The sequence below is a fragment of the Nicotiana sylvestris genome, chromosome 7, assembly GCF_000393655.2.
Source record: "Nicotiana sylvestris chromosome 7, ASM39365v2, whole genome shotgun sequence".
NCBI classification, from domain to species: domain Eukaryota; kingdom Viridiplantae; phylum Streptophyta; class Magnoliopsida; order Solanales; family Solanaceae; genus Nicotiana; species Nicotiana sylvestris.
In genome coordinates this window covers 145,479,723-145,506,170 of record NC_091063.1, presented here as the reverse complement: position 1 = coordinate 145,506,170, position 26,448 = coordinate 145,479,723, and the positions used below count along the sequence as shown (strand labels likewise).

Genomic DNA, 26,448 nt, shown 5'->3' with positions numbered 1-26,448 from the left:
AATCACATATATGACCTGTACCGGGCTCCGAAACCAAAATACGGTCCCGATGCCATCAAATTCTAAACGCATTTTATTTCCAAAACTCATAAATAATTCCAGAAAATAATTTTCTCTAAAAATTCATTTCTCAGGCTTGGGACCTCGAAATGCGATTCCGAGCATACGCCCAAATCCCATATTTTTTCACGGACCCTCTAGGACCGTCAAATCATGGGTCCGAGTCTGTTTACCCAATATGTTGACCGAAGTCAATTTAAATCCATTTTAAAGTCAAAATTCATCATTTTTTACAAATTTTCACATAATGACTTTCCGGCTACGCTCCCGAACTACGCACACAAATCAAGGTAATGATGAAAGAGATCTTTAAGGCCTCGGAACGTAGAATTTATTTCTAAAACAAGTGATGACCTTTTGGGTCATCCCAGTTATTGATCTTTTATCAAGGCTTTCAGCAACAATTGCTATTGTGTTTATGAATTACCTTTTGCCAATAATAATATCACCAATGTACATATAAAATAATTATTATATATATAAACATAAATACATAAAATTTATATACAAGTATTTACTCACTTTCCAAAAAACTAAATCTCCTAAAATGTGTGCTTTTACTTACAAAAATTAACAAAAGCATCATATACCAAAATCATTAAATTCTAATCTTATTAACTCTAAAAATATATCTTCTTCCAGCAACTTGTTGCACCTCATGAACCATATGTCCAGCAATGATGATTTATGTATGTCCATCCTACAAAAGAAGATAAATATAATTACATTTGGATAAAAGAAAGTTGTAAAGTACAAAACTACAATTAACAAAGAACAAAAGGGAATAACATATGCCTATTGTCCACTTACTAAACATTGCAACTGTTGAACTTTAAGCCATTGGGCTTTAAAGTAGAAGAAGTGTGAATTGAAAATGGAGGGAAATAAAATGGAGGGAAAATGAAAATTTGAAGAAGTGAACTTTTGTCTTGCACTTTGTCCCTCATTGGTGAGAGACAATCACATTTATGTGCTTATATATAGATTCACTTCTTAAAGCTCTTAAAAGGAGTTGAAGAGAATGAACCCTCGCGCCGTCGTCATCTCTCTCTCGGCTCGGCTTCGGCTTTGGCTTTGGCTTTGGATTTGGATTTGTCAAATGATCGATCGATAAGATTATTTTTTGGACAAAATTTATTTAATTATTTAATAATTAATTAAATGCCAAATCACTTCTGAAAATACGCCAGAACACTGCTGAAAGTTCAGAGGGCTTCGCTGGTCGCGGTTCTGCCGCGACCGCGGTAGAATCGCGGCAGTCAGATTCAGAGAGGCTCTCTGGCCGCGGTTCGGCCGCGATCGCGGTAGAACTGCGGCAGGCCGCGTATTTTCTGAAAAGGCACCTTTCCAGACACCTCTTCTAATATTTGCCTATAAATTCTGAGGCAAGGCTGCATCTTCCAGATACGAAAAATACTCTAGAACTTCTTTCTTTCAGAATATACTGCATCCTAATTCGCAGTCTCTCTCTCTCAAATTCGTAAGTGTGATTTTTCTCCGTTCTTTGAGTTCGTTGGTATCCTGCAGTTTGTATTGCCACTGTTGCAGGAAGGTTTATTTCGTTTTATCCTGGGAGGGTTTAATCCATTACCTTGGCAACGTGTGAGGGGGTTAAAATTCCTTAAGGACGCACAAGAAAATTGTGGACTCGAAATATTTCTGATTCTTTACTATTTTATACATTTCTTTATTCTTCTAACAGTTTTCTGATTTTGTTTTAACACAGTAACGATCACAAGCTTAAGGAATTTTAATTTACTAACGTTTGTGTGTTGATTATTAAACTGTTTTCTTTATACTTTGTTGGAGACTAAAGCCTTGTTGCTTTCTACTCCTATAATTGTTTCTGTCCGGTTTAAAGTACATAAAAACTTTGCCGGAATAATAAACGTACGGGTTTGAAGTATATAAAAACTTCACCATTGTTACGTGTTGTATGGTTGGTTTGGTATTCAGTTTGAAGATATCAAAAACTTCACTGATTAACAAGTTCTGTATTGTTTTCAACTTTACAGAAATATGACGAATGAAAACCAAACTAATGGAAGTGTTGGGGGAACGGTTGCTGCTGTTACAAGCCGTTCTACTCCTGCTCAAGCTATGGCACCGGCAGAAAAACCCGGAAAGTTTTCCGGTATTGACTTCAAACGTTGGCAAATGAAGATGCTCTTCTATCTTACTACGTTGAGTTTGCAACGTTTCATCAAGGAGGATCCTCCGGTAATTGCTGAAAATACTCCGGATGATGAACGACTTGTTGTAACTGAAGCATGGAAACATTCTGATTTCTTGTGCAAAAACTACATATTGAGTTGTTTGGAAGATGGCTTGTACAATGTCTATAGTGTCATGGAAACTTCAAAAGCGTTATGGAATGCACTTGAGAAGAAGTACAAGACTGAGGATGCCGGACTTAAGAAGTTCGTGGTTGCAAGGTTTTTGGATTTCAAGATGATTGACACTAGGTCCGTCATAACTCAATTCCAAGAATTACAAGTCATTGTGCATGACCTCCTTGCTGAAGGTATGACCCGAATCAATAATCTTATTAATAAGATTTATCTTATTATTAATTATGAATTCGTTATTGAAGGTATGGTCATAAATGAGGCCTTTCAAGTCGCTGCTTTCATTGAAAAGTTACCTCCGTTGTGGAAGGATTTTAAGAACTATCTTAAACACAAGCGGAAGGAGATGACACTAGAAGACTTGATTGTTCGTCTGAGGATAGAAGAAGACAACAAAAATGCTGAAAAGAAGTCACGTGGAAACTCGACAATAATGGGGGCAAACGTTGTTGAGGAGGCGCCACAAAATAAGAAGAGGAAGAAGGCTTCCGGACCAAAGAATTACCCAAGCAAGAAAAAGTTCAAGGGTAATTGCCACAACTGTGGAAGATCTGGGCATAAGGCCGTGGATTGTCGTGCGCCCAAGAATGATAAGAAGAAAAAAAATCAAGCTAACATGGTTGAAAATGAAATGGAGGACTTATGTGCCATGTTGTCTGAATGCAATTTGGTAGGAAATCCAAAAGAATGGTGGATAGATTCTAGAGCCACCCGCCATGCTTGTGCTAACAAGGAGTTATTTTCTTCTTATGCCCCCGCAGGACCCGACAAGACAATCTTCATGGGAAATTCATCTACGGCCAAAATTGAAGGAGTTGGCAAGATTGCGTTAAAGATGACGTCGGGAAAAATAGTGACTCTAAATCAAGTCCTCCATGTTCCAGAAATTCGCAAGAATCTTATGTCTACCTCACTTCTTGTCAAGAATGGATTCAAATGTATTTTTGTTTCTAATAGTGTTGTACTTAGTAAGAACGATGTATATGTAGGAAAAGGTTACCTAAATGAGGGCCTTTTTAAGCTAAATGTAATAGCAGTTCCTATCAATAAAGTGAATGTTTCTTCTTACTTACTTGAGTCAAACACTTTATGGCATTCGCGTTTAGGTCACGTAAACTTCAAAACATTGCGGAAGATGATAAATCTAGAAGTATTGCCAAAATTTGATTGCATTAATTCCAAATGTCAAATATGTGTGGAATCAAAGTATGCTAAGCATCCTTATAAGTCCGTTGAAAGGAATTCAAGTCCTTTAGACTTAATTCACACAGATATTTGCGACATGAAGTCAACACCATCTCGCGGTGGGAAAAAGTATTTTATTACTTTTATTGACGATAGCACGAGATACTGCTATGTTTATTTACTTAATAGTAAAGATGAGGCAATTGATGCTTTCAAGCAATACAAGAGTGAAGTTGAAACGCAACTAAACAAAAAGATCAAAATGATAAGAAGTGATAGGGGTGGCGAATATGAATCTCCTTTTGAAGAAATTTGTTTGGAAAATGGCATTATTCACCAAACAACTGCCCCTTACTCTCCACAATCTAATGGAATTGCGGAGAGGAAGAATCGAACATTGAAGGAGATGATGAATGCATTGCTAATAAGTTCTGGCTTACCACCGAACTTGTGGGGGGAAGCTATACTTACAGCTAACCGGATAATCAATCGTGTACCTCATAGTAAAACACAGTCCATTCCTTATGAAAAGTGGAAAGGAAGGAAGCCTAGCTTGAAATACTTCAAAGTGTGGGGGTGTTTAGCTAAGGTACAAGTTCCTAAACCTAAAAGGGTTAAGATAGGTCCAAAAACGGTTGATTGTGTGTTTATTGGATATGTAACCAATAGCAAGGCATATCGTTTTCTGGTTCATAAATCAGAAAATCCTGAGATTCACATTAATACGATAATAGAATCAGATAATGCTGAATTCTTTGAAACTATTTATCCGTATAAAAAGGAAAGTGAAGTGACCTGCCAAAAGTCAAAACGACCTCGGGAGGAAATAACAGATGGTATGCCTAATGAAGAAAATCCAAGAAGAAGTAAACGTCAAAGGATATCTACTTCATTCGGTCCAGATTTTCTGACTTTTCTGTTAGAAAATGAGCCTCGTACCTTCAAGGAAGCAATGTCTTCCTCAGAAGCACAATATTGGAAAGAAGCTGTCAATAGTGAAATAGAATCCATATTGAGCAACCATACCTGGGAATTGGTTGATCTTCCTCCAGGTAACAAAACGTTGGGTTCTAAATGGATTTTCAAGAAGAAAATGAAGGACGATGGTACTATTGACAAATACAAGGCAAGACTTGTTGTCAAAGGATTTAGACAACGAGAAGGTCTTGACTATTTTGACACATACTCGCCGGTAACAAGAATTACATCCATTCGGATGCTAATAGCGTTAGCCGCCTTGTATGGTCTTCAAATCCATCAAATGGATGTAAAAACAGCATTCTTAAATGGTGATCTTGAGGAAGAAATTTACATGAACCAACCTGAGAGGGTTTGTGGTTCCGGGAAAAGAAAAGAAGGTGTGTAGACTTGTCAAGTCCCTTTATGGACTAAAACAAGCACCCAAGCAATGGCATGCGAAATTTGACCAAACAATGTTGTCAAATGGTTTTAAGATTAATGAATGTGATAAATATGTTTACATTAAGAACGTTCCAAATCATATAGTCATTGTTTGCTTATATGTTGATGATATGCTAATAATGAGCAAAGACATTGCCGACATTCAAGCTACTAAGCGTATGCTTGCTAGTAAGTTTGATATGAAAGACTTAGGAGTTGCCGATGTAATTCTAGGAATTAAAATCCAGAGGACTCCTCAAGGTCTAGCTTTGTCTCAATCACATTACGTGAAAATGGTACTTGAAAAATTCAAACACTTGGAATTTAGAAGTGCAAGGACTCCAATTGACTTAAACCATCATCTTATGAAGAATAAAGGCGAAAGTACGTCTCAATTGGAGTATGCTCGTGTGTTGGGAAGTCTAATGTACATCATGAACTGTACACGACCCGATATAGCTTGTGCAATAAGTAAACTTAGTCGATTCACAAGTAATCCCAACAAGCATCACTGGGTGGCTATGAAACGAGTTCTGGGATATTTGGAGTATACCCAAGACTACGCTTTGCACTACAATAAATATCCTGCGGTTATTGAAGGATATAGTGATGCTAATTGGATAACCGGCTCATCAGAAACAAAGTCCACAAGTGGATATGTGTTTACTGTTGGTGGAGGAGCAGTATCTTGGAAGTCTTCCAAACAGACATGTATCGCTCGCTCTACAATGGAATCAGAGTTTATAGCATTGGATAAAGCCGGTGAAGAAGCTGAATGGCTTCGGAATTTTTTAGAAGACATTCCGTTCTGGCCAAAACCTTTGGCTCCTATTTGCATACATTGCGATAGTGAGGCTGCAATAGGACGGGCAGGGAGCGTTATGTATAACGGAAAGTCTCATCATATACGACGAAGACATAATACCATTAGACAACTACTTTCTAGTGGAATTATCACTATTGATTATGTAAGATCAAAGGATAATGTTGCGGATCCACTTACAAAAGGCTTAACTAGAGAGGGAGTTGAGAAGTCATCTAAGGGAATAAGACTATGGCCGAGGACAAGTCAACATGGCGGTAACTCTACCTAGAATTTTGGTTGTTCCGAGATCTAGGTTTAAGGAGCTCAAACAAAGTTATGATTGACCAGTTCAACATTGTCAAAAAAAAAAAACTTTGGTCCATTCTCGTGATGAAGACAATGTTCAGTAACAAGGATAAAACTTTACACTTTCTTTAATGATTACCTAAGTTTGATGAGGTATTTATCAAATAGTGTCAATCTAAAGGATTACACGTTTAGGACTCACCTATGTAAGTGTGAAGTGGAAGCCGCTTCAATGAGAATTCTGTAAGGCCAATTCTCTACGCACTTATGAAATCAGGCGGTGTTCATGGCTAAAACGAACACAACAATGAGAACCAAAAAACGGTTAAGGGTTAGTTGTGTGACATATGGCTGTCTAGGTATACACTAAAGTTCGACGGTTCAAAGATATCAAATCTACCGATTGACCGAGTATATCCGACATATGTTCACTACGAAAAGTTCAAAAGGGAAACCTACTTATCCAGATGCAATTAATCCTTACTTGCAAAATCACATAGCTTTCATCTATGATCTTTCTTGATACAGCCATTCCCATTTATGTGGGGGATTGTTGAACTTTAAGTCATTGGGCTTTAAAGTAGAAGAAGTGTGAATTGAAAATGGAGGGAAAATGAAAATTTGAAGAAGTGAACTTTTGTCTTGCACTTTGTCCCTCATTGGTGAGGGACAATCACATTTATGTGCTTATATATAGATTCACTTCTTAAAGCTCTTAAAAGGAGTTGAAGAGAATGAACCCTCGCACCGTTGTCGTCGCTCTCTCGGCTCGGCTTTGACTTTGGCTTTGGCTTTGGATTTGGATTTGGATTTGTCAAATAATCGATCGATAAGATTATTTTTTGGACAAAATTTATTTAATTATTTAATAATTAATTAAATGTCAAATCACTGCTGAAAATACGCCAGAACACTACTGAAAGTTCAGAGGGCCTCGCTGGCCGCGGTTCAGCCGCGATCGCGGTAGAACCGCGGCAGGCCGCGTATTTTCTGAAAAGGCACCTTTCCAGACACCTCTTCTGATATTTGCCTATAAATTCTAAGGCAAGGCTGCATCTTCCAGATACGAAAAACACTCTAGAACTTCTTTCTTTCAGAATATACTGCATCCTAATTCGCAGTCTCTCTCTCTCAAATTTGTAAGTGTGATTTTGCTCCGTTCTTTGAGTTCGTTGGTATCCTGCAGTTTGTATTGTCACTGTTGCAGGAAGGTTTATTCCATTTTATCCTGGGAGGATTTAATCCATTACCTTGACAACGTGTAAGGGGGTTAAAATTCCTTAAGGACGCACAAGAAAATTGTGGACTCGGAATATTTCTGATTCTTTACTATTTTATACATTTCTTTATTTTTCTAACAGTTTTCTGATTTTTCTTTTAACACAGTAACGATCACATCAACTACTTCGTCACTGAAAATTTGACATATTACAGAATTGCTGCTGTATAGAAACACTCAATTAAAAGAAAACTGAATATAATTTGCAAATTTATCAGATAAAGTTACTTAGAATGACTTGTAAGACTTGCCTCATCCTCTTCTTCCAAAATATAGCACTATAAGATTAACAAATATAAATAGTAGCAAAAATGTGAAGGCCATAAAACAGAGTAGAGGAAACAAAAGATACAATTCACTCTATAACACTAGTTCCATCAATTTCAATCTCCTCCATAGTTTTTCTAATTCATTGACAAAATCAAGAATCCTCAACTAGCTTGGTGAAATAGGAAGGAGACTTGGAGTAGTATACTCAGAAAGAATTCAGCATTACTACCTATATAGGCAATGTCCATGATATAGAATATAGCACAAAAAAGAAGAAGTTGTAGATTGAACAGAGTTAGTTTTTCAAAAGTGAATAAACTCAACTGGTTATGTGTTTGGAATTACATAGCAGGTCCAGCTCTACCAAAAACATGTACAACAGTCATGCGACAATTATAATTATAGGCTGCAAGCAATATTGGACCATGGGTCAAGGAAACATATACTATGACATGTTGCATTTGGTACCGCTTCCTATTTGCATATCAAAGGTTTCATTTCTTATTGGTTAACTTGTGACTATTTCTTTCCGTGTGTTTAAATCTATACCACACATTAAACAATAAAGGCTTCTATTAAAGCAGAGAACTACCTCTCTTTCTCCACACAAATATACAAGTGGAACTACTGACGAACACTAGTAGCATATAAAAAAGTAGTGAATGAATGATAATCGGTAGTACAAATAAGGCATTATAGATACACGACACAAAGATTTATTTCTTGAAATTCCTGTAATATTGGAAAGAGTTTTTCTTCTGGTGTTATACTCACTTGTAATTACTACAGTACTTTAACCAAAAAAAATTACTACATCACTTCCTAAGTGCTAGCTTTATAATACAATTGCCTTTCTCTAAAAAAGAATTTACTTCTTAAACTTCAAAATTCTTTAGTGCAAGACACTAAAATTTATCAATAAAACTAAGGAACAGAAAGGTCACTATGGTTTTAGTTTTACCAAGGCAACTAATCCTCCTAAGCTCCAAATTGAAATCACAGTAATTATAAAATTTCACCGAATTTTCTAAGAGAACATATAACACCTAATCTCGCAAAATATTCAGTCCTTTGGAATATGAAGTGTCCATTGAAACCAGAGATACAGATATAACATCTTCCTCAAGATGAATACAAGATAGTAATACTCAGATCACTAAATGTAACTATTTCCATTCCAAACTTCCATTACTAATGGGGATAGAATCAGTGCATTGAAATGCATTAAGTCAGTTTTAATACATATATGCTAAAGAAACGAATATAGACAAAGAAGAAACTAACTTACAATGAGATGTGGGAATCAAAGTAACACAGCCAAAGAGAGACTTGCATCCGCAAAGCCAGAAACAGCCTATTCGTTAGGAACATTACAACCCAAAAAAGAGAGCCAAAGCAAATGCCAAAAAACTACATCTATCCCAATTTCAAAAAGCATAAATATACCAAAAATATAAAATTATAGTCACGATCTGCTTGTGAATCTATCTATCAATAGAAAGGACATAATATTCACAAAAGAAAAAAGTAAAACAGAAATACCAACCGAATAAGACATGAGACTAATGATTAGAACTGGAATGGAGATATAAGTACTGATGTGGATGAACCTCACTATCTTTATTTAGAACCTGCAAGAAAATAGTTTATTTGATGTCCTAGATTCTTTTTTTAAAGAGCACAAATAAGAAACTAAAATTGATCCTGAAGCACCATTAGCAACATTAAAGTATCTAGTATGAAGTTCGTGCTACAATGATATGATAGTAGAATAGCTCACGAAGGGCAAGAAAATTGCAGAGTGTCTTTCACTCTTTCTTTTAACAAGAGACAGTTATAGGTAATTTAATCTATACAATTACCACACTCTTATCTTTTTTTGTTAAATCAGGATTAAACAACTTCATTAGAGATATTTGCTTCATACCTCACTTTATTCACCCCACACCTTCCTAAATAAAAATCTGATTCCGAAACCACAATCCCTGGTGGCAATAATTCTGCACCACGAGGATTAGTTGGGACATATATCTGCAAAAGGAAAGCAACCCATCAGTATTTCAGAACAAATGTCTAGGTGCTCTAGATTCTAAATCTAACACGGCAGTCAGAATAACTATCCTACACCACTTTTCAATGAAACCTAAATCGAAGCATTCAAGAAATTGAAACCCTAAACTAGAAACAACCGAGAGCTACAATTTCAAGCCATAGCCATAGAATTGGAAGAAATAGTAGCTGCTCATTTGAACCTCATAGCTGAAAGCGCAAGTCCAAGGGTTGAATGGATTGGGGAAGGTGAGAGCCAAAATGAAAATAAAAAGGGGGAGGGATTTGGGGGAAAAGGGGAGGAAAGTTTGCCGCTTTTATTTTTTCTGAAAATTGAGAAAGAACTAAAAATATTGCCACAAGTCAAACAAATTATTGAGAAAAATAAGTGTTTTACCAACAAGAAAATACTTTTGGCAACACTGACAATTTATTGTTGCCAACTTATTTATATTTTAAAATTATTATATTACCCAAAAAGTTATGGCAACAAAATTAAAACATTAGCCAACAAGAAATTTATTGTGGGTAAAAGTTCTATGATACAGAAACAACTAAATTGTTATAAAATAAAGACTATAAAGTAAAAACAAGTATAGAGAGAAACTGATATATTATTCGAATTCAAACTGACGTACATAATGAACTGAAATCTCTTCTATTTATAGAAGAAAGGAAGCTGATGTGTAAGTTGCTACTATACCAGATATGGATAATCTTTTACTGAGAGCAATGTTTACCATAACGGAATACTGAAAGGATAAGCTTATTATACCCGATATGGATATTCTTCTACCGGGGGTAATATTTATCCATAACTGGGTACTGAAAGGATAAGCTTATTATACCCGGTATGGATAATCTTCTACCAGGGGTAATATTTATCCATAACTGGGTACTGAAAGGAGAAGCTTATTATATCCGATATGGATAATCTTCTACCGGAGGTAATGTTTATCCATAACTGGGTACCGAAGTGATAAGCTTCTTCAGGAAGCTTATTTCCAATAGAGTACTTAAATAGATAAACATATTTACGGTGGAGTCCCATATGGATAAGCTTCTTCAGGAAGCTTATTTACAATGGAGTACTAAATGAACATCCATAATATAATATATTTATAACACTCCCCTTGGATGTTCATTAAAAGATAATGTGCCTCATTAAAACCTTACTAGAAAAAAACCCCGTAGAAAAAAAAATTAAGTGAAGGAAAAAGAGTAATCATATTTAGTAATACGCATTGTTGGCTGCCTCATTAAAAAACTTATAAGGAAAACCCTGTGGGAAAAACCTTAGTAAGGGAAAAAGAGTACAGTGCGCATTTTACTCACCCTCAAGAAAACCTTATTTCAAATATTTGAGTCTCCGCATTCCAATCTTGTATACCATATTCTCAAAAATTGAAGTTGGTAAAGACAATCTGCTGGATTTTCACTTGAACTAATTTGATGCACATCAATGTCACAATTTTCCTGAAGATCGTGTATGTAGAATAATTCTGGTGAAATGTTCTTCGTTCTATCTCCTTTTATAAATCCCCCCTTTAATAGGGCTATGCATGAAACATTGTCTTTGTATAATATTGTGGGTCTTTTATAACATTCCAACCCATATGTTTCTCGAATGAATCACTGATCTCAATCATATTCACTCCATGTTTGTCGGTTTGAGATCGAACTTTATGGGTATCGGATAAATAACCTGCATCTGCATTACCAATACGATCTGCACCACTTTTGTTAGCATTAGCAAGATAAATAAGTACACCATCTACACCGAGTTAGAGTATTTCAGGACCAAGGAGCTCCCCATCCTCTTCTAGAGGTTGGAACGGATCCTTATTCACTTCAAGTGATTGAATATTCATTGGTGTACTTAATGGGTACACTTTGTCCATGTAAAAGTATTTTTAAGACCCTCTTGGAGCTCTTCCGGAGTTCCAATAAGATTTATGTCACCAACATAAACAGCAAGTGTAACAAATTTTGATGACATTTTCTTTATAAAAATACATGGACAAATAACATAATTTATGTAACTTTCTTTCAGCAAATATTTACTGAGGCGATTATACCACACGCGCACAGATTGCTTTAAACCGTACAAAGATCTTTATAATTTGATCGAGTACATTTCTCAAGACTTTGAATTATATGCTTCGGGCATTTTCAATCCTTCAAGGATCTTCATATAGATTTAGCCAAATAAGTCATATAGGTTAAGACTTGTATCTAAATGGTATGACATCTTCAAGTGTCTGGACTGCTAGTCCGATCCTCACAATCTTTTACAATATTGTGCACTATATTGTATTAAATATATCGTCGACGATCATTTTGTGTCAGTTCCGAAGCGACATAACTTGTGGAGATCTCATCACTTTCTTTATTTTCAGGTACCTGAACTTTTTCGGGAGTTTCATGAAATGTTATGTCGTGGGCTCTTCTAGAGCTTATTTCCTCCTCATTTTGATCATTAGCTCCTACTATTTTTCAAGGATTGTTACCTTTGGAACCGATTGGTCTACCACGCTTCATGCGTACAGTAAACTCTATCCTTCAGGGACTTTAATTTTAATAGGAGCATTTGCAGCTGAAATATGATATTTAATTTTGGATCAGCAAATGCTTCTGGCATTCGACTTGAATTATCTTCTAAGTGAGGATCATGATAATTCGATTCATATAGCATATTTTTCAACTGTTTATTCCATCCCCCAAATGTTAGAAAAACTAACATATATCCCCAATCATCTTTGGGAAACATATCTTTGTGTATTATGGTAGAGAAATTAATCATATACCACACAACAAAAGATAGTAAAAATATTTGGTTTCTGATCCTAAACCAATTGTGAAGGGAGGACTTATCATATATTGTTGATCTGATGCATACAAGTGCTGCTATATGCAATTTAGAAAATCTTAGACCAACACATGAAGCTTTGTTCTCATAAGCAATGGTTTAGCCATTAATAGGAGGTATTCAATGCTAAACCAGCTTGGATATAAACCAGCATTATCAAGATGAACTGTCTTGATTTCATAATCTGAAAATTATGCTCTTAATCGAGAAAAGCAATTCCAAATGCCAAACTGCAGGTTGACAATAATTACACATGTAACCATCTCATATATGCACCTATAAGTGGTTCACATGATAGGTGAACGGGCCCATATTCACCTTTTATATATTTCAGAATCAGGGGTCTTAGTCCCAACTTTAGCTGGTATAATCAATTCATTATGAGAACAAGCAACACATGAGAATTCCTGAAGAATCTTCTAGTTCTTTAGTATATGCTTATCTGAATTCTCAAATAGCTCATTTAAAAATGGCAAATGAAAACTTCAAGTTTATCATGTCATGTGCTATCTCTTAGTAAACTTCTGGTTTACTATGGCATAAACTTTTGCTTTAGTAAACTTCTGGTTTACTGTGATACATGATATAGTACAAATTAAAGAATAAGACGGGTAACTTCTCACATACATATTATTTTACCCCCTATGATTGTGGAAACATGAAGATTATCAATCTTCCAATCATTTGTAGTCTCAATATGATAGCCATTTGTATTAGTAAACTTCAGGTTTACTACAACATATGTTTTGACCATAATCATATAATATGAATGACATATTTGTATATAAGCTCTTCGAGAGTCTTCATTTATTATCCACAATCTAATATTTATCGGGCACTACTAGTGTCATGTATCCTTTAGGCAAATAGTTAGCTCTTCAGGAGTTGTTGATACATTTTGTACTATCAAATATTTCTCATACACTTTTGGTATCATGAGAGAAAATCACAATCAAATAAACAATGTAAAACAATTGTTTAAGCACAAGAAAACACTTCTTCATAATATTTTCCTACTTCAGGAGGCAATTTCAATTGTGTTACTATTCAGGAGCAAATTTAAAATACGAAATATTGAGTATATATTCTCTCAATTATATTACCTCTTCTAGAGGTGAATTGTGATATATTCACATCAAGAGCGCATTCATATTTACGAGCTTTATTAATATTGTCACATTCACTTTAGGAAATGTATTAATATTTATCAAAAGTTCTCATCCTTCAGGGAACGGAACATAATTATCTGAACGCGCATTAATCACACAAACTGTGTGATGTCTTAGAAGCTCTTTTACGATAATGCTACTTCAGGAGCAAATCGAGGCAAGCATTTAATATAAAGAATATTTATGTAGCTTATCTTCGATTGTAACCATAGAAAACCTAAATTATCACTTCTGGTGATCATAAGCATATACCACTTCTGGTGGTTAACAAAATATAATTACAATGAGATATACGAAATATAACCACTTCTGGTGGTTGTATATTTCTTGCAAACTCTGCTAGAGTTTAAGTTGATCTAATAATGTTATCCATATTCTTCAAAATGACATAAATAAGATATATTATAGTAAACATCATTATCATAATTTTTCTTTATGTAAAAATTACATAACCATACTATCTATTACAAACAACAAAAATTAAAATATTTACATTTCTACATATTCACCACCGATTACATGACTTGTTTCTCCTTCTGGGAGTGCAAGGTAATCAACTACATCCAAATGCATGAAGTCTAAATTATCTTCAGAAATAAAATGTGCTTCAGCATTTTTCTCTGTCTTCTTTAGGGAGGCTTGATAAAGCTCAACCAAGTGCTTTGGCATACGACAAGTACGTGATCAGTGCCATTTTCCTCCACATCTATAGCATGCATTTTCTGCATTTGGTGCTTGCACCGCTTCATGCTTTTGTTTCTTCCTTTTCCACTGCTGGTGGTGAGGAGTGTTCTTTGGTGCATTATTATTACCATGATTAGAGTTTCTTCCCCGACCACGACCATGACCATGACTGGGGCCACGACCTTTTCTACGTTTAGCTTGGTGGAAGTTCGTCTCATTCACTTCAGGGAATGGACAAGAACCAATAGGTCGGCTTTCATGATTTTTCATTAATAGCCCATTATGTTGCTCTGCTATAAGAAGATGTGAGATAAGTTCAGAATACTTTTTAAATCCCATCTCTCGATATTGCTGCTGCAGGAGCATATTCGAGGCATGAAAAGTGGTGAAAGTTTTCTCCAACATATCATGATCAGTAATATTATCACCACATAACTTCAATTGGGAAATAATTCTGAACATAGCAGAATTATACTCACTGATAGATTTAAAATCTTGTAGCCTTAGATGAGTCCAATCATATCGTGCCTGTGGAAGAACGACCATCTTCAGGTGGTCATATCTATCTTTCAAATTATTCCACAGTATGACTGGATCTTTAACAGTAAGATATTCCATTTTCAGGCCCTCATCAAGGTGATGGCGTAGGAATATCATTGCTTTGGCACGGTCTTGGTTTGATGCCTGATTTTTGTCTTTGATGGTGTCTGCCAGACCCATCGCATCAAGATGAATTTCAGCATCAAGCACCCAAGACATGTACCTTTTCCCGATATATCCAGAGCTGCAAATTCAAGTTTAGAAAGATTTGACATTATTTAGGAAAAGAAAGTTCTTACCTCAGATACTTTCAAAATATTTGCTCGAGATGGCAGAGTCTCGTGTTGATAACGTGTTATAAAATAAAGACTATAAAGTAAAGATACGTATAGAGAAAAACTGATATATTATTCGAATTCAAACTGATGTACATAATGAACTGAAATCTCTTCTATTTATAGAAGAAAATAAGTTGTTGTGTAAGTTGCTACTATACCAGATATGGATAATCTTTTACTGAGAGCAATGTTTATCCATAACGGAGTACTGAAAGGATAAGCTTATTATACCCGATATGGATAATCTTCTACCGAAGGTAGTGTTTATCCATAACTGGGTACTGAAAGGCTAAGCTTATTATACCTGATATGGATAATCTTCTACCGGGGGTAATGTTTATCCATAACTGGGTACTGAATGGATAAGCTTATTATACCCAGTATATTTATCCATAATCGGGTACCGAAGTGATAAGCTTCTTCAGGAAGCTTATTTCCAATAGAGTACCTAAATAGATAAACATATTTACAGTGAAGTCCCATATGGATAAGCTTCTTCAGGAAGCTTATTTACAACGGAGTACTAAATGAACATCCATAATATAATATATTTATAACATAAATAATATTGTTGCCATTTGTTGATATTTAACAACAATATCATTGTTGTTGCAAAAAAATTGTTGCAAATTATATACTTTCTTGTAGTGTATACAGTCTAACAAATACTTATGGCATGATCTTTGTGAGAAGACAACTTTAGTAAAAGCATTGTCTCTACTCACCTTGATTGCTTATTTTTGAGTACCTTCGTTTGCTGCAATCCAATGGGTTCAACTTACCAAACAATTCCATACATAATTAATTTAAGAATCAATACTAGAAGTTTCAAGATTTTCAAAATATAGAAACCATTGGTTTGATTCTTCTCTCATTCTATGATTTATCGTTAATCTAAGTATTTGTAGCAGTTTCTAGAAACAAACATCAACCATAAATGATTACGAAATTTACTTTGAACACGAAACCCTAGGTAAGCAGAGAGACTATGTTCTTGAGTTCTTGTCGAGAATATAGAGATTTTGAAATGGAATATTATTAGAATTGATGTTTGAAAGTACTATTCTAACGTTAATCGCATTGAAAACTCACCTTAGGTAGTATGAGAACCCTTGGATGACTTGAGGATGAGATGGGAGGTTTAATATTTAAAGAATGAGGCTATTTTTTCTCTCCCCGTCCCTTTTAACTGCACACCTTCGGCGTCACAATCCGCGCCATGTGCTACCCACGATGCCCAGATAAAATTATTTCTGATTTTGGTGTTCCGATTGGCGTCTGGCGCACTCTTGAGAGCCCAAAAACGCGACTAATTTTTCTGACATGGTAGTCTTCAGTAAAATGCCTATAACTTTATATAGGAACATCGAAATCATGAATGGTTTGATGTGTTAGATACTAGACTTCAAGGTTTTCTTTTGATATATAGATTAATCTCAATTCATTATATATCGATAGATATGCTCATTGAGACTTAGGTCATGTGCGGCTAAGATCATTTTCATCCCTAAACAACTCCAGTGTATTCCAATTTATTCCTCTCTTCTTATAATTATCCATTCAACTTTCTAAACATAAAATTTATGTATTTTATACCTTCATAACTTCTCATACATTTTTGTGTCCAACTTAGAGCTTGAGTGTGAGAACATAATACTTAGGAAAAATTTTTGGGGCTTTACAATCTTGCAAACTTTACTTGGGATTTTGAATAAATATTGGTCTTGGCTTTCCCAGATTTATCGAAATTAATTGTTGTCCATATATATAGGCAAGCAAGAAAAGTATATAAACTCCATTTTTTTATGCAAGCTTACATGTACTACATATAAGTGATAGTATCATTTTTGATCGATGCTTACCAGTACACATGAGTGACTTATGTGCTTATGTCACCCACTATTTCATCAATAATTATATGATTAATTATTTGTCACGACCCTTACCCTAAACCCGATTGTGATGGCGCCTCTCGTGAAGACAAGGTCAGCTAGACCAAAAGAGAACATCTCATTTAAACAATTAAATACCATAAATAGTTCTAAAACATGATATAATAGCCATAATTTGCGGAAATAACGATAACAACAGTAGAAACCATTCCAACACAGCCCAAATCGGAGTGTCACAAGTCATGAGCAACTAATAAATCCAGATACCAGTTTACTAGATACGAAATCCGATACAAAAGTTCAAGAACATAAAATAGTAAGATATAGGAGGCACGGGGGTTGCGGACGCCAACAGCTATCTCGTAGTCTCCGAAAAACACTGTCTGGACTGGGAGGATCAACACTCAAGAGCGGACGCTGCGATGCCTGAATCTGCACACACGGTGCAGGGAGTAATATGAGTACTCCGACTCAGTGAGTAATAATCATAAATAATGGATGAAAGCAAGAAAACACGTAAAGGCACAAAGCAATTCTATATCAAACAGTAAGATCACTTAAAGCAGTAAATCCATGAAGAATTCAAATGAAATTCCTTTAAACCAAGTAAAACACGTAATTTAGCAGGTAAATAACAAGTAGAAATACGCCCCTCGGGCACAGTAACAATCGCTTAGAACAATATCAGCCCCTCAGGCTCACTCTCAGTACAGTATCGGACCCTCAGGCTCACTCTCAGATCATGATGGGTACTCGCGCTCACTGCGGGTGTGCAGACTTCGGAGGGGGCCCTTACGGCCCAAGTGCTATATCAAGCCACCTCGTGACATCATCTCTCGGCACTCGGCCTCACATCACTCGGCACTCGGCCTCACATCACTCAAGCCACCTCGTGGCTTATAAAGTATCTCAGGCCCTCGGCCTCATATCACTTAGCATATCCTCACATATGGCTCTCGGCCTCACTCAGTCCGAAAATCATCACAAGCCCTTCGGGCATTCATAAAATAGTAGTTCTCAGCCCAAAACATCATTTAGAAATATCATTTAAGTTTCAAATCTGAGTAAAAGTGGTTGAGTTCGTGAATAGTAGATACCAACAGGACTGAGTTCAAATAATAAGTCAAAACAGTGAGGAAACAGTGATAAAAATCCGCGAAGGATTCAAATAATTGGCCCGAAGCCCAAATATGGCAATCAGCCCAAATCATGATGATAACAAATAAGTTCAGTTAAATACGCGGTAAAAATCATCGATCAGGACGGACCAAGTAGCAATCCCCAGTAGTAAAAGACCCAACACTCATCATCCAGCACGTGTCTCACCTCAATATAGCACTACGATGTGCAATTCAGGTTTCAAACCCTCAGGATACCATTTACAATCATTACTCACCTCGAACTGGCTACAACTCTAGCTCGCGATGCCTCTGCCCCTCGAATCGGCCTCCACGCGCGTCAAATCTATCCAAAATCAGAACGAATACATCACAATTTGCTAAGGGAACAAAACCCAAGCGAAAACAATCGAAAAATATCGAAAATCCCGAAAATAGCAAAACTTGAGCCTCGAGACCACTTCTCGAAACTCAGAAATTTTCACATCATTAGATTCCTTATCACCCCACGAGTTCATACATACCAAAAGTTCTCAATTCCGACCTCAAAAGGTCCTTCAAATCCCAATTCAAAAGTTCAAAATCCCAAGCCCTAGTTCTTTCATTTTTATCTTAAGTTCCAAGAATTTCTAGGTTAATTTCACAATAGATTCGAGTTTTATGTTCAAAAATCTTACCTCCAATCAATTCTCCTTGAATCCCTCTTTAATCACCTTCAAAAGGCTCTCAAAATTCTCAGCTATAGAGGAAAAATGTCTCAAAATCGCGGATAAAATGACTTATAAACTTTCTGCCCAGGGGTTTTCGCATCTGCGATCCCACCACCGCTCCTACAGTACCGCTTCTGCAGTAATTCCTTTGCATCTACGGAAATCACTTAGGGCACCAAGTTCCTCATCTGCGGTCCACGAGTCGCATCTGCGACTCTGCAGGTGCGGTCCATATGCCGCATCTGCAGTCCCTGGCTATCCTTCCCAAACCGCTTCTACGACTCTTTTTCTGCATATGCGGCACCGCACCTGTGGTCCCCAATCCGCAGGTGCGAAATACTAGAAGCAACAACTTCTGAGATCTCTTAAGTCTAAAAATCTTCCTGCTAACCATCCGAATTCACCCCATGGCCCCCGGGACCTCAACCAAGAGAACCAATATGACCCAATACCTTATTCAAACTTGTTCCAATGATCAAAGCACCTCAAACAACATCATATTACCCGATGTGAGCATGTGATTTTTGTTTTTACGCGACAGTCGCTCCAAAAGAATAAAATTGGTCCTGCTGTACAATTTTTGGATTTTTGTGCGGCACTTTGTTGATTTATTTGTGACTTTGGCCCGTTTTTATTTATTTACTTTATTAAAACAAAATTCAAAAAAATGTGTGTACGTGTCATGCATAATCTGAACCGTAACACGGTTTAAATAGAAAAGCATAAACAAGCATCTTTGTCCGTGATTTTGTTTTGTTTAATTTTACCTGTTTTGAATTATTGTAATGTGTGTGCAAATAATTGTACTAGGTGTTTATTTTTAATTTCATTTTACTTATTTTTGTATTTTTATAATAAAAAAATAAATAAGAAAAAGAAGTAAAAAAAAAAAAAAAGAAAGGACCCCTTCTTCTTCCGGATTGGGCCAATTCAATAAAATTGGCCCAAACAAACAATGCCCAAAACCCAGGCCTGCCCGGTCCAGACCATTTAGTACCCAGGGTGTCCAAACGACGTCGTTTGGATTGTGCCTAATCTGGGCCGTTGATCTCAGAGTGATCAACGGCCAAGATCAATTCCCCGTAACCCACCAACAAACCCGACCTGTTCACACCCGGACCGAACCCAAACCCTCAACACTTGAAACGACACCGTCCCACTTAACCATCAGATCCAGACCGTAGATCTAAATTGATCTAACGGTCGAGATCCGTCCACCCACTAACTATATAAGCCCATAATCCTACCCTGCCCCCCTATCCGAACCCCAGCCTTCGTCTTCAACCTCATCCCCTTCAAACCCTAGAGCCGCCCCTGTATCCCCCACCATGAAAACCGGCGGCATGAACACCGGTGACCTTCCCCTTAACACCCTAGAATCCCCTTGCCTTCCTGAACATGGATCTGTTAACCATGTAGTTCGAATCCCTCCCCACCTTCTCGAATCTTCATTTGAAGATTTGAGTCAAAACTCGATCTACACAGTTTAACCCCAGCTTCACACCAGACACTCCCCAGACCCCCTCGTGACCAAACCATACTTGGTTTGGTCCGAATCTAATCAGGGAAGCCTGAATCCCAGATCTAAGTTTTGAAAGTTTTGTGTTCCTCCGTCACTGGTTCAACCGAAGAGATTAAGGTCCAATGGACTTTAATCAAAGTGTTTCTCATCTGAGAAACACTTCGTTTAAAGTCCGTTCAGCCTTAAGAAAGGCCTGACCAAGTCCGAGTTAAGGTTTGATCTTTTGCGATTTAAGGTGAGTTTCTTTCTTTTCTTAGTTGTTTTTGTTCGTTTGATTGTTGTAAGGGTCTGTTCGTTTTCTGTCCTTGACTTCTATCAACTGTGCTTCAACCGCTTTGCCTGAACCTCTGTTTGTTTGTCTAAAATCCCCCCTCCTATTCTGATAAGACATATGTATTTGTTGTACAATAATTGAGCTTCAAATGTTGACTGAGCAATTGGTTCCTCGAGTACCACTTTGCTCAGTCAGTATAATTCGAATTATGGGTCGATACTGTTAAATGTCGGATTTTTGGTTACGATTGTGTATGTTAATGCTAATATAGTCGAGTCGACATGTGTCGTCAATTAGTTTCAACTGTCCGAACAATAACAAATCGATTTACTTCTGCTAAGCATTTGTTGAGTCAATTAAGAACCAGTTTTTGTTTACTTATAGCTGTTTGAATTGATCAGTAATGTAAAAAGGATTGTTTGGTTTAAATTCTGAATTGGAAGGCATGTGCACTCGTGCACAGCATGTGCATTGGTGCACCTCATGTGCTTTGTGCACAGCCTGTTTTCCTGCATAAAAGGGCTTTCAATTTTAAAATGGTTTGACAGCATATGCTGTCAGATATATTCTACTGCCCATACTTGCTTTTAGTTAATAAAATGGAAAAGTTGAATCTGCCAGGGAATGTGAATGGGGTCTAATACTTAATTAGCTAAAGTTGGGATGGAAAATGGGAGGCACATGGGAGGGGTATTGGTGATAATCTATCAGGCTGTAAAAGGGGTAATACGAATGCTTATAAAAGGGAGGACATACAGAGATAAAAGGGGAGATCAGAAAATACAGGAAGAAAGGGGGAACACACTGTGAGGAGTTTTGAAAGAGAGAGCTTGAAAGACATACAAAGAGGGAGAATTAGAGGGATATACAGAATTGGAGATGGGAAAAAGAAAAATAGACAGACTGTGAGGAATTTTTGAAAAGAGAGCTGAAATACATACAAATAGATACACACAGAGAAAGGATAGAGCTGATTTTAGGAAAACATAGATAGAGAGAAGTTAAGAGATAGAAGGTATACAACCAACAATCAGAAACTTTTTCCTCCTATTATTATTGGGTTTCAGTTGTTCAAATTGTTCAAATCAATTCTGATTCTTTGAAATTCCAGTTTGTGTCTATTAATAGAGTGTTTTCATTGGTTTACTACTGGTTTGGTCTGTCTGGAGTTCTGATTCTACTCCACTGGGTGTTGCTGTTATTTGGCTATTGCTTTCTATTGGCCATAGTTGCAATTCTGCACTCGAGCCTGTTTCTTGCTGTATTGCTTTGCCTGCTGCTATTCTGCCCTGCTGCTACTGATAGTGCTATGATTGCTGCTGCATTTTGTTGTCATTGTACTCTGCTGACTGCCCTATTCTTCAATTGTCAAATATTTCCAGGTACACAACCTCTGAAACCTTGTATTATTGAAAGTTTGAAGTTGAAACAGAAATAAAGAAACAAACAGCTGTTCATGTTATAACATGGGTGTTAAAAATAGGTCGAATGTTAGTTAGGATTGTATTTTTATTGCAAACTGCAAATACTTTGTATAAACTAGCATACATTCTGTTTGAGATGGACTGTTAGATAACATTGTTCAATAGTAATGACAGTATGACATAGACAACATGTCTGATTTAGTATACATTCAGTTCAGTATAACGCTCTGTTTGGCTTAGTTATGACTGTATAACATAGAGTCATGGCAGGCACTTGTATGTATTTTTGCCTAGACCACTGAATTGACAAATCTGTGGTATTAGGTCTGGGATAAATGTATCCCAAACAAACTCTCATGCATTCACATTAAGAGTCTGGCTATGAATGCCAGTTCTCCTGTCAGTTTTATTTGTTCCAATGCAGGTTCGATATTGGGTTTCGGTATAGATTCTTTGTTTCGAAATAATGTGATGATTGTTGAGAAAAACTAATAGTCATCCTGAGTTCAATTAGTAGTAATTTTCCTAATAAACAGCCGATTTCGTTTATCAATTTCAAATAGGTTAGAGTGTTAAAATAGAATTTGGAGGTTGTTAAACATAACTCAATACATGTTGTTAGTTTGTTTGCAATCTCACTTAGCAGATTAATAAGCGTATTCACTCGATGAAGACAAAGTATGAGGTAACTCTTACCTCATGGACAATCAATCAGGTAATCAAACAAATTTAGGTTCAGCAAACATAATAAGGATTCAGTCTGTATTTGCTCAAACAAGCAAAGTTCGGTATCATCCTTCCCTTTAAAGATAAACGTAGTAGAAATGTAGCCACTGTAGGGTACCCTTCTAAAATAATGAGACGAGCCTCGCCGAATAAAAATGCAAATTGCGGGGCCCTCAACAATTGATCATGATAAATACTTAGAATTTGGGACGGACTGTTTTAGTGAATTCCACTGCCTTCCCCAAAGATAATAACGCGTTTAGATTCTTTAGGCGCGACTTTAAGTAAATTATATTCTTAAAATCGGGTGCACATTGATGTGACCCAAATCCAAGTCTCAACGGAGTCAAAATGTATTAACAACTACGGGTGCATTGACTGTGACGTGGTTCGAGATGCATTTTCACGACGTTGCAATTCTATAAAATAAATGATAATAATAAAAGCGGTTTAAACTTAATAAAAGCACATAAGTCACAACCTGTATTTAAATCAGATACTTAGCCATTATAACAATTTAAGCGACCGTGCTAGAACCACGGGATTCGAGGGTGCCTAACACCTTCCCTCGGGTCAACATAATTCCTTACTTAGAATTTCTGGTTCGCAGACTTCATTTGGAAAAGTCGAAAATTTCCTCGATTTGGGATTCAAGATAAACCGGTGACTTGGGACACCAAAAACCAAACCTTTCCCAAGTGGCGACTCTGAATTAAATAAATAATCTCATTTCGAATATTGTCACTTAAATTGGAAAAACTCCACCCGCGCATTTAACCCTTCGGGGCTGGGCGCGCAAAAAGGAGGTGTGACAGCTCTGGCGACTCTGCTGGGGATTAGTGACCCAGAACCACTGGTTCAGGGTCCAAGAATTCGAACTTAGAATAATTGTTATATTTGGCTTTATTATCTGATCTTTATTACATGTTTTGCATAAAAGTGCTAAATGTTGTCTTTTACCGCTTTTGATATTATCTGAACTGTATATAAACTGTGCCGAAACCCTTCTTTTCTTACCTCCGGGGAGAAGCTCGCTGGTCGAGACTCCCTATTCTGTTAGTGTCAATACCTGAAATAAGAAAGAGGTCGGACAAGTTACAAAGCCGGACGATCTCGCGGGTCCCCGGTACGTAGCCCCCTCCTCGACTCGAGTTGTCCGCTCGGGTACACAGTCTAGAACAAATACCAAGGTTTAAACCTAGTATAACGAAACTTCATGCCGGATCCCTAGTAGGAACGCTTATTTGCATCATATTGCATTTGACTTAGGGGACTCAACACAGGGGTTGGGTCCGTCTAGGACAGGCAACCTGAAATGGAAAAGACCATCATGCTGCATTCCTATCTGTGTTGTGCATTTATTTGCTTCGGTTCCACATGTCGACCGGTTCCTAAAAAAAAAAAAAATAGGGGAAAATAGCAGCGTAGGAGAGATAATTACTTATTTTTGGAAAATAAAACCAATGTCCAAGTAGTGTCAAAACCTCGCCGGAATTTTTCTAAAAAAAACTGTCTTGTTTATTGAGAGTTATTAAAAAAAATATAAAAATTTTCTTTTATCACTTTCAAAATCAAAAAAAAAGAAGAGGAATTTATTTAAAAAAAAAATCGAAAATTCATAATTCAAAAAATAATGTATTGTTTCTTTCGTAGTACCCCTTTTATGAATTCAGACTAATAGTCCAAATTTTTCCTAAAAAAAAATAATATAAAAAATAAATAGTTTCTTTAATCTTTATCTCTTTTCAAAAAAAAATGTAAAAAAATACGCATTCCTGATTTCTAGGTTTATTCGATTTTTTCCTATTTTACGATATCCCGAACTACGCCGGTTTGATTCTCACCGGATGTGAGATACGTAGGCAACCCTCGTCGGGTTCAACCCCCATTTTTGCTAAAACAGCCAAAATCAATAAATAAATAAATAAATAAAATGTGTCAAATTTTAAAAGAGTCATAAATAAATCAGGTGACGCTGTTTTGTCATAAATAGCCGAACGTTCCCGAAAGGGACGCCGGAAGGCTGACTTTGCATAAACAGCCACCTTTTGGGTCTTGTTTAGCATTTTTGTCCAGTTGACCCGCACAGCCTTAAACTCTTCATCCCCGAAGTGTTTAAAGGCCGTGTTCAAAACTTGATCCCCTCTGTTTAAAATATTTTGAGTCAAGTCGTTTTGTTAAAATCACCTTAATAAATGTGCAGGATGAGCACGATGCAAAATGAACATTTTTCAATAATGACCAAAATCCCTGTCAAGTTACGGCTATGGTGGAATGATCTAGGTGTTGAAGGACAAAATGAGGTTAAGAAATATCTGAAAGGTCTTGTGGGTCTGTTGGAAGTCCAGCCCCGGGGAGATATCATAAGAGCTTTGATTACCTATTGGGACCCGGCGCACAATGTTTTCCATTTCTCTGATTTTGAACTCACCCCGACTTTGGAAGAAATGGCCGGATACATCGGGAATACTGAGCTTCCCTTGAGGGAAAAATACTTGGTCGCCCCAAGAGTCGTCACGGTACATCGGTTCCTAGATTCATTGAAAATACCTAGAACAGTCCACAACCCGGATCTAGCAGCCGGATTCTGTACTCCATGCTTCATATATGATAGGTACGGTCATGAGGGGGATTCAATAATCCAATCAACAAACTGTGCAGCAAAGGAGTTCGTCAGAAGTGGGACGAGCACAGACGGGTAGCGTTCATGATAATATTCCTGGGCCTTCTGGTATTTCCAAGGAAAGATGGAAACATTGATTTGAAGATATCTGGGGTCGTCAGCACTTTACTCACGCAAAGTGACAGTACTCTCGCGCCTATGGTGGTATCCGACATCTTTCGAGCTCTCACAGCTTGTAAAGCTGGGGGAAATTTCTTCGAAGGTTGTAACTTGCTCCTACAGATATGGATGACCGAGCACCTCTGCCATCATTCCGAGATTTTGAGCCATGGTTCCCCGGAAAAGACCCGCATAGAAGAATCTTACACGAGAACCAGAGAGATCATTTGGCCCAAAGGAGTCCTGGCATGGACCTCGTTCTTGCAAGCTCTTACTGCCAGCCAAATACAATGGACGTTGGGATGGTTGCCTGTTGATGAGATCTTATATATGTCGGCGGCTAAAACTCATTTCTTGCTGATGGGGCTTAAGAGCATTCAACCTTACGCACCCGGCCGAGTTTTGAGACAGTTCGGAAGATGCCAGACAGTACCTCATGAGGAAGATCTTAGCGCTCAAGCAGTTGAGATAAGTCCTAACGGACAGTTCCCAGAAGCAAAGATTCGCCAAATCTGGAATGAGGGTCAATATTTGAAATCAGATACTTGCGTGCGGGATCGAGCCAAAGGAGAAACGGCGCCAGGTTACCTTGCATGGTACAGAAGGGAACTTGAGCATGAAAAGGCCAGCTAAGAGACCCCACATCCGGAATTTTACCGAATCATCACAAAAGCAGTGGGATTGGTTAGCAAAAGAA

The 26,448-nt window shown here is 37.0% G+C and overlaps 1 long non-coding RNA gene across 1 annotated transcript; it reads right to left on the bottom strand.

The window, feature by feature from the left end:
- Nucleotides 1-614: 614 nt before the first annotated feature.
- LOC104222462 (uncharacterized) lies at nucleotides 615-10,046 on the bottom strand. Its single transcript, XR_709935.2, has 4 exons — nucleotides 9,907-10,046; nucleotides 9,582-9,685; nucleotides 8,943-9,285; nucleotides 615-760 (listed from the first exon to the last, which is right to left on the bottom strand). It is a non-coding gene; the product is annotated as an uncharacterized lncRNA (long non-coding RNA).
- Between the last annotated feature and the right edge of the window lie 16,402 nt (nucleotides 10,047-26,448).